The sequence below is a fragment of the Staurois parvus genome, unplaced genomic scaffold (genome assembly GCF_062004578.1).
Source record: "Staurois parvus isolate SC_StPar_1 unplaced genomic scaffold, SC_StPar_1.0 ptg000349l, whole genome shotgun sequence".
Classification (NCBI taxonomy): Eukaryota; Metazoa; Chordata; class Amphibia; order Anura; family Ranidae; genus Staurois; species Staurois parvus.
In genome coordinates, this window is record NW_028318145.1 from 1,946,158 (window position 1) to 1,956,739 (window position 10,582).

Consider the following 10,582-nt stretch of genomic DNA (forward strand, 5'->3'; position numbering starts at 1 on the left):
GTCAGTCAACATGTTCTGCATTTACCTTTTTTAATGCATAGCACTTTTACATTTTAATGCATAGCACTTTGGTGATGTCATAGTACAATATGTTGATGGCTTTAAATAGATCATTTCATAAGTTTGTAAAGTAATCATATGGCACACTTGGCTACTTTTGTAAAAACTGTAACTATAATGGAGATCAAATATGTCTTATGGCCTAAAACAAAACAATGAAGATGAATTGAAAACAAAGGAGTTACTTGAGTTAATTTTATAGTCTGCTTATAACAGTTCAGTGAACACAGACTTAATATTGTTCATTTTTCATAAAATGGCATGTTCTTTCTTCTAAACAAAATTAATGGGCAGTGGAAGTTTGCTTAGTGAAATCAGACCCGAAATGATTGAAGTCATTATATAAAGCTAAGATAAAATATAAAATTCATAAATACTGACTATGAAATATATTCAAAGCAATTTGGTTAAGCTATTCAAAGATGTTATTTCAATTCCTTTCTGGAGTATTATGGCTTTTTATATATTTGTGTTAGATTTTGTATTTCAAGGTTTTTGTAGCTATTACAACAGGAATTGTTTGTGGAAACATGAAATGTTTATATGCTAGTTTGAGTTTTCTTTATCTATTCATCAGAAATGTAAATGATAATGTATACTTTTATTGTTTCCTCCATCTTGATATCTGTTTACTACATGCTTTGATGTTTCTTTGTGTCCTTCTGCAGTGATATTGTGATCTACTGGCAGGGAGCCTTCCCTGCCAACAGAACACAATGATTACTGTTGAAAGCTATAGCTGCTTGCAGTAACCACATGAAAAAAACTGACAGGCTGGTTGTACTGAAGTTAAATGATAGATCGACTTCAGTGCAACCATCCTGCCCAGGGATGGACTGAATTCATAGTCCCTGCTGAACAGGCCAAGATTCGATCCATTCATGGTCAGCTTAAGATGACACTGTCCTCAGCAGATAGGAGGACAGAAGAGTGTTGTTCCTTTTTATATTATCTTGGCCTTCATTTTTCTAAGAAATTGTGCAGGACTACTAATGGTAAATACTGTATGTTTTACTGCTATAGTAACAGTATTCGGTCTTCAGTAGGGTTTCAATTGCATTCTCAGCTGATATTGTGTACAAAACATCGAGGATACTTCAAAAACAGAAGTCTTACATTATTTGACAACTTATTTCCAAAATCTTTTACTTGAAATTTGCAGGTAGACCTATTACTAACTATTTATGTATATTATTTTCAATTTGTCAAAGCTGTAAAATGCTTAGGAGCAAGAATTTTCAAAACAAAACTCCAGCTCAACTTTTTTTTAACCACTTGCCTACTGGGAACTTTTACCCCCTTCCTGCCCAGGCCATTTTTCAGCTTTCAGTGCTATCGCAATTTGATTGACAATTGCATGGTCATGAAACACTGTACCCATATGAAATTTTTAACATTTTGTTTCACACAAATAGAGTTTTCTTTTGGTGGTAATTAATCACCACTGGGTGTTTTTTTTTTTTTGCACTATAAATGAAAAAAACTGAAAATTTAAAAAAAAAAAGTTTTTCTTTGTTTCTATAAAAAAAATAATTGCAAACAGGTAATTTTCTCCTTCACTGACATGCATTGATGAGACTGCACAGATAGGCACTGATAGACAGCACTAATGGGCACTTATAAGCAACCCTGATGGGCACAGATGAAGCAGCACTGATAGGCAGCACTAATGGGCACTGATAGGCTGCACTGATGAGGCGGCACTGGTGGAAATTGATGAGGAGGCACAGATGAGGCTGCACTGATATGCAGCACTGATGGGCCCTGATAGACAGCAATGATGGGCACTGATAGGCGGCAGTGATGGGCACTAATAGGCAGCACTGAAGGGCACTGTCTGGCAGCACTGACTGGTGGCACTGACTGATGACTTTGACTGGTGGCACTGACTGGTGGCACTGGCAGGCACAGATTGGAAACACTGCTGGGCATTGTTGGACATCACTACTGGGCACTGATGGGCAGCACTGTTGGGCACTGATGGGCACTTTTGGTGCTGCACTGATAGTCAGGGGAATCCTTTCACAGTTGCTGGTTATCAGCAGTACCTTCCTCACACTGTGACAGCATGAAGAAAGTACTGCAGATAACCAGCAAGTGTATTTACATGGTGATCAGCTATGATTGGACACAGCTGATCACGTGGTGAAAGGTCGCTGTGATTGGCCCTTTACTGTGCCATGTGATTAGCTGTGTACAAAACACAAAGGACAGCAGCGATCACAGACAGCGCTGGGTGCATGCCACTGGGGACGCGTAGGGGGGGGGCATTCTGGGAAGATGTCATATGACACTCTCCCAGAACTGGACGACTGTGCTTTAGCCATCATTCAGCTATAGCGTGGTCAAGAAGAGGTTAATAGAAGAGACCATATAAAACTTTTATAGAGTTTGAGTGCTCTAGCTGAGATTTGTGGTAATCTTAATAACTTGCTGTCTTAATGACCCCAGTTTCTTTCATATCTTGTTTTATTGTCACAGAGATAAAGAGTAAAGACATTTCCTAGTAATGTAACAGAGAAAGTAAAAACTTGGTATATGTGTACTCCTGCCTTAAGAAAGTTTTGATCAAACAGAAAGCTCAACACTCTGCTAGGGTCACATGGACCCCAATTTATTAAAGCAAACAATCATTGTGAAGTCCCAACCTTTGGGATCTCTACTGTATTATGTTTCCACCAAAAGGGCTTACTTTCTGTTTGTTTATGTGTTGGAGCGCAGATGGCTGCCTGCTTTACCTGCTGGAAGATGGGGAGATTGTTTTTATTAAAAAAAAACATTTTGCTTGAGTTGAACATTTGGAAAAAAAAATACAATTTGCATACGTGGTGTGTATTCTTTTTTCAGACTCTCTGAATGAAGACTAATTTGTAATGACCAAAATTTTTATCTACAGCTCGTCTCCATTCACATTGTTTTTTCATTGTCCATCCTCTATTTAAGTCCTCTGATTTCTAAAACAAACTCCTGCCATTCTCTGAATCTACTGAATACTCATTTTAAAGCCTAATGATGTCATTGGTCACTAAATGAAAATAAGCAGTGGGGGTATGTGAATTGTGCTATGAGCTCCATGAGATTGGCAGTGGGTGGAGTTGGGCAGCTGCAGACAGGTAGAAACAGATACAAAAATAACCTGTCAAATTTATATTTATATAATCCCTCTCAAAGTTTGGATTATGCTGCCATTACCAAATACTAGGGCATTGAAAAGACTGGTCACTGTGCTGTACATAAAGCAGACACAAGAGTCTCCTGGACAGAAAATGCTTCATGAGCAACTTCTGGAGGAGCAATTTTGGAGAAGATATCTGACCAGTGCAAACACAAATCTTTCATCTTTGTGCACTAGTGGAAAAGGGTAATATCATTACCTACTTATGTAATAAAATTCATTTTTGTACAGAGATGAGTGTGACAGACTCAACCGGGACAGGGGCTTTTGGAGGGGACTGCAGGCTAGCCTCTTGCCTACTGACCATGGCCCTGGCATCTTAGGGGGCTCTATTCTTTGGTGGGTGCCTGGGGGGACCTTTTGAGTAGTTTAATTGGGATTCAAGTCCATGGCTTCCCCAAAAACATAAACTCTGAGAACTGGAAAATAAGCATACAGATTTTGGGTCTCTGTGCCCAAACTAGCATTGACTGCTTCATCCCCTCCTTCCTAGACTCAGAGACTGTAAGAAGATGTTGATATAATCAACTCAAAACAACCTCATGCTGAGGACTCTTGCTCTAATCTGTTTATTAAGATGTTGTTATGTGTTTACTATATTTTCGCATTGTGTGCCTCTTAGGTGTGCATTCCCATTGTTAATTGAATTAATTGAGTCACCTATTGTTTGTCTGTTGGCAAGTCTTTCTGAAAGTGCCTACATGATAGGATTATCTAATCAGTGTGGGGTGTTTATCTCAATGTGTAATATTTGTTTATTTCAATGTGTAATATTTGTTTATCTCAATGTGTAATATTTGTTTTACTGTGGGGACTGCCCCTATTTCTGGAGTGTGAAAAAACTGTATTTCTTTTCAATAAAGTAGTTCCTGTTTGGCATCTAAGCTAATGTCGCCTAGTCTTGGGTGCAATACCCAGCTATAATACCTTGGTCCTGTGTCCCAGTGGCAAGGAAGCAGTATCACAGCTGCCCTAAAACCACCCAATCAAAATCGAACCAGAAGCCACAAGAGGTAAAGATTAACCTAGAGGAGGGAACCAATGATCTTAAGGTAATAAATCTCTCCAAGTTTGCATTGAAAAAAAGACATTATGATTTACTACGGAGAGGCTTGACCTTTTCTCCTACGGACAAAATGGACCTGTTTGAGGTCTATAAAGATCTAAATCTATTTCTGAGAAAGATCTTCTTAAGAATTCCATATCTATCTAGAGAAGAACTAAATCCCTGTGGCCTTAACTCAGAGAGGGAACAACAGGCATTAAGTGACCTTATTAGCCTTCTTGAGGAGACTCCCATAAGTGGTGAGACTGGGGAGGTGGATGTCTCAAATAAGTGGAAAAGACACAATAGACTTAAAACTCCATCTAGAAGAATGCCTAATATTAGGGAAAATAAATGGCTAAGTACCTTTCTAGATCTAGTACATGATGACCTTGGAAAAATAGACTGGACAATGAGGAAGGTTGATAACCTGACTAAAGCTGAAAGAATAGCTCTTAGGGAACTTAAGAATGCTAAAAACATTGTGATTAAAAAAAGTGATAAAGGGGGAAATGTAGTATTACTAGAGAGTGTGGAATATGAAAAGGAGGTACTTAGACAGTTGAAGAGTCCGGATACATATCGTAAACTACATAATAATCCTTTCCCCAAACTCGTAGTTGCCCTAAATAAAAAAGTGGAATTGGCACGTGAAGCAAACTTACTAACTAAACAGGAATGTGACATGCTGACAGTTGATGTCTATAACATCCCCACCTTTTATGTAATCCCAAAAATACATAAAAATCCTACTCAACCACCGGGACGCCCTATAGTATCTGCTATCAGTGGTCCGCTGGAACCAATAGGTAGATTTGTAGATGATCTAATTAAGGATCTGGTCTTGGAACTTAGATCCTATGTAAGGGATACGGGAGATGTACTGAAAAAGATTTTAAATGTAAGAGTACCTAAGGATGCACTTCTGGTGGGAATTGATGTGGAATCATTATATACCTCTATTCCACACGTCTGGGGACGGAGAGCTGTGGCCTACTTTTTGGAGACATATTTCCCTGAAATGGAGGCTCAAAATGAATTTATATTGGACTTGCTGGATTTTATGTTGACCCATAACTGTTTTCAGTTCCTGGGTTCCTTCTACCAGCAAATATGTGGTACCTCCATGGGAGCACCCTGGGCCCCGGCATTTGCATGCTTACATCTGGGCTTATGGGAAGAGGAGTTGGTTTATCCCTCCACTCCCTATAAGCAACACGCAATAAAATGGTTGCGATATATTGATGATGTCTTCATGGTCTGGGATGGAGGTATAGATGAGTTAAAAAAATTTATGGAATTCCTAAATGATAACGATAGGAATATCAAACTTACCTATACAGCAGATAGAGAGGTAATAACATTCTTGGATTTATCAATCTCAATTTATGAAAATAAACTAGTCACTAAAACGTTTAGAAAGGAAACAGCGGCCAATACACTTTTACATGCTAATAGCTACCATCCAAGGAGCTTAAAACAGGGAATACCCATTGGCCAGTTTCAGAGAATAAAAAGGAACTGTACAGAAGAAGCTGAATATAGAAATGAATCTATTCAGCTCTACAAGAGGTTTAGGGAAAGAGGTTACTCACATAGAACTCTAAGAAGAGCAAAAAGAAGAGCTCTTGGTAGAACAAGAGAGGAGCTTATAAATAAACCAAAATCAAAGCCAGGGGCGAACTCGGTAAATCAACCGGTAAGATTCATAACTAAAATTGGACAACAATGGGATGAAGTCAAGAAGGCCCTGGACTCTCATTGGTATTTATTAACTCAAAATCCACAGATAGCAAGAGTGGTAGGGGAGGGCCCCCAAATGGTAGCAAAAAGAGCTCGGAATCTAAATGACATACTAGTACAATCAGAGTTTCAGAGGGCACCACAAAGAAATTGGCTAACTAGGAGGACAGGCCTATGTGGTATGTTTCCATGTGGCCATTGTCAAATTTGTCCATTTGTACATAAGTCTAATCAGTTCTTTAATAATGATAAATCTAAGGCATTCCAGATACGAAGTTTTATTAACTGCTCCAGCAGTAGAATAATATATATGATAGAATGGCCATGCAAGAAGATGTATATAGAAAAAACGAAAAGGAATCTCAGGACTAGGATCGGTGAACACCTGAGAGACATTAGAAATGAAAATAGGAATGTAAGAAAGGGAGAAAAAGAGAACCCACTGGCACAACACTTTAAAGAAGTACACGGGGGTAAAACAGAAGGTCTAAAAGTGAAAGGGATCTTCTTGCTTAATATTTCAGCCCGTCGGGGGGACTTTGATAAAGTCCTCCTACAAAAAGAAAAATTCTGGATCTATACCCTGGGTGCACTTGTCCCATACAGACTGAATACAGAACTCAACTTTGGAGTTTTTTTGAATTGAATTTCTTGGAACCTCTAATATACCCTGAGCTATAACTTAAACTGGGGTATTATATAGGGGAGTGAAATATGGATCTATCCGGATAAAGTATGAATCTAACTAAGTGAGTCTTCCTATTCCCACTATATATTGAATTCTTGTATTAACTTGATCAATACTAAAATTAGGAAATTGAATCCTCTCTTGATGTCCCCCTTTTTGAATTCTAATAAAAATTCCTTTCCATTATCCTCTTTAAAGATGATCTGATTTACAATAATATGGTCCTCCCCTTTTTATTGCCAGCAGTCAATTTAAATTTAATATATGTGTTTTAATTCACTTTGGATCTTTCGAATGTAGTGATACTCTTTCAACACAAGATGGCGAGGTGGAGACTCTTTGGTATGCAATTAGTGCACCATATAAGGCAAAGGATTGAAGTCCCCTCCCAGTTCTGACGAAGTCTGCGGTGATTGGCGGACGAAACGCGTCAACGTAATGACGTCACTACGCTCGGCGTCTTCATAGGGTGCGGCGCCCACGAGGTGGGATGGAACGGCGGTGTCACAGCTCCTTGCTAGGAAGGCACGAGGCCCTCTGAAAACTACCATAAAGTCTACTACTACAGCGGTTCGCAAACGGCAATCCCCTAGGGGAATATACCTTCCACCGGTGGCAAGTTATTTAAGCTTACAGCTGTGTAGATTTATAGAGTATATCTGGAGCCAAGAGGGCATGTTATATGGGCCTAATCTACCCTGTATACTTGGGGAATTTTTTGGAAATCCTCTTTAGAGGATAATATATACATATATATACTTATATGCTATCCTATTTAGGCATTGTATGCTGTGACAAAGCCATATCCTATTCAAACCGCTTCAATTTTCTTAGATTGAGTAATTTTTGGAAACCCCTTCAGTGGGTATACAGACTCAGGTATTCACGGCCTGCTATATACACAATATATGTGTTTGGAATCTACGTACTGTGACTACCTGGCTCCCCACCCCCATATGCACCTTTAAACAAGCATCAAGGACCTGATCCTATTTCAAGTCGACGGGAGTCTTCTTGATCCCTATTGATGGTAATATACCCATACTTTGTTTTTTGCTTTCAGGGTTTCACTTGATGCCTGTGTTCTTTATAATAATTTTTTATATATATCCCCAGAATCATTTGGTACTGTGGACTGTGTTTCACTTGGGGTGGCTATCCAGGAAGTCCCTACATTTGAGAAGCGGGTATGACAGTTTCACAACTAAGAAGGTAATGAAGGTGTCCACTAATTACTGTAGAGGGAGGCTTGGTGAGGCCTGGATGTGATTCAGCTCCTATACTTTCATACATTCTTTGTGTATTTTTGTGTTCCAGCTTCCATACATCAGGAGGCTACTCTACACATCCTGACTTATATTGGGAACATATTTGCTGAATCTATGGTTCACTCTAATACGAGCTGGAAATTCATGGAAACCTAGGATCAAAACCTCACCATTACCATATATTGCCTTATATGGTACTCTACTTGCCTAAATGACCCTGATATGAAGACGCTAAGTGCTTTTAAAATGATTTTATTTGCTTGACATGTTCACCGTGCTCATGTTTAACCTCCTTATGATCTATGTGATCAAATAAAGTATTGCCTGTAATTTTTGAATCCATATTACTCCGCGTGGATCTCTTAGTAACCTTCTTTTTTCAGGTAGGGGTGCTCTTGTCACACTACCATATTGTTCAGTATGCAAGGAAGCAGTTCTCTGACTGAGTCACCCAATCAAGGTGACAGGCATTCCATCACAATGAGCTTTTAAAATTCAGTTTTAAAAAATAATTTTTAACATAACAGCTGGAATCGTAATGGGTGTTTTTACCAACTCCAGCTGTTGTTCTTTATTGTATATGTATTATTTCTAAAAATCTTTGATACGCTAATAATTATATGGGATTTATTGAAACCAGGGGCGGACTGACCATTTGGAAACTCAGGCACTGCCCGAGGGCCCGGGGTCAGTAGGGGGCCCCATGAGATGCCCCTAGTACCTTTTTCATAGGCTTTTTTGAGTTTGGGCAAAGACACAGGGGCCTCATGTTCCCATATTCCCTGGGGGCTCCATGAGTTGTCAGTCCGCCCCTGATTGAAACCCTGCATTGATCTCGGAAAATATGACATGACATGATGGTGACATGCCCTTATGTTTTATTGCATTGTAGAGTATGCTTTATTATTTGATAAAAAGTTATTCTGCTAAACCTAATAGCTAGGTGTGGTGCAATAGTTCAACAACTCATGTATTGCAAATGAGAAACTAGATAAATACAGTATCATTTCATTCCAGGGGAATCCTTACCTTCGGATCATTAGTAGCTGGAAAGTGATGATCTTCTTGTTCTAGGCACTGATGGTGGAGCCCTGGATGAACTTAAATAGTATTTTCTTTCATGCCTATATAACTTTCTTTCTAAGGGGGCTCCTTGTGTCCTGCTAAAAACTGGATACAACTAGTTTGCCAAAATAACAGCTAAAGCATGAAAGACCACAGGGATCATGATAGACTAATGAGATAAAAGGTCACAGACAGCAGCATAAGATATATATTTAACTCTATCCAATCACAAGCAGAAGTGGGTTTTAGATCAGACCATAATATTCAACTGTAGTCTGTGGTACAGACTGTACAGCTGGTAGATGATCTGACTATGCTGTCTAGCAATGTGCCCAGATCACAAGACTGGTAAAGCAAGCTAGTAATCTTGTTGCAGATAAAGTAGTTTACATCTAAGTATTTTACAAATGCATTTATCTGTTTACTTGGCATTTAGCTTTAGAGTTTCATTACACTCTTACACATTTCATTTTATAGGTATCTTATTTCACCAGAGCAAGACCTATAATTCTCTTTGCCCGCTGGTATGAGAGCTGGCTGCATAGTTCAATGGCTATAGGCATTTCACACTTTCCCTATATTTGTACAAAAGGCAGAGCATCTAATTGTACAGACCAACAGTTTGGACATTCTCCCATATGATTTACATGAGAGCTGACTTTAGTAAAACAAGTAACAAGTGGTTCTCAAAGGAGCAGAAGAGAGGGGAGTTTATAATAGTATAGAACTGCCCTATCAAAAGCCTGGTTCCAGTAATGAATAAACGTAGTTCCTATAGAAGACTACCTGTAAAAGGATGGCAGAACTGCCTTGATCACCTATCATTAATGCTGAGGAGGAGTAATAGAAAAGACTCTGCAAGATGGCATATGGATAACATAAAATATGGATAGAACAAAAGGTAGCACAGGTTTACATGTGTGCATGTATGCCTGTACTATTATAACGTGCAATGTCAGATTGGTTGCATTTATAAAAAGATAATTTAGTTGTGATTTAAATTATAATTTCTACGGCAAGCAATCAAAATTTACTTTCACAATGTCAAACTAGCACATTAAGGTTGATTTACTACTAGGGAAGTTTACCAGGGGGTTTCCCCAGAGCTTAGTATGTGTAGTAACATTTCACTTTGAAAAGAATGCAAAATCACTGAAAATCAGCAGATCTTCATCACATTCACTAAGCTCTTGGGATAATCCCCTTGCAAAGTGCAACTTCCCTAAAGTGAACAGCCAATTTGCCTTTAGTAAATCAACCACACTGATTCTGACAGGTGGATACTTGAACTTGGACCATTCACAAAATGTTTCCAGGATAACATCAATGCTGAAATGCAGGGACTTTGTAATGTCATAAAGTTCTTGTGTTATTCTTCCATGTGGCCTCTGAGCCCATATGAAGTTCCTTTGGATTCTAAAACCAGGACATGGGACATTGACTAATTTCTAAAAAAAAAAATGTTTAGGCCCCATCAGCTGCCAATCAGTGGTGACAAACCAGAACTTCAGTGTGCTACAAATACTCTGGGATTTGAG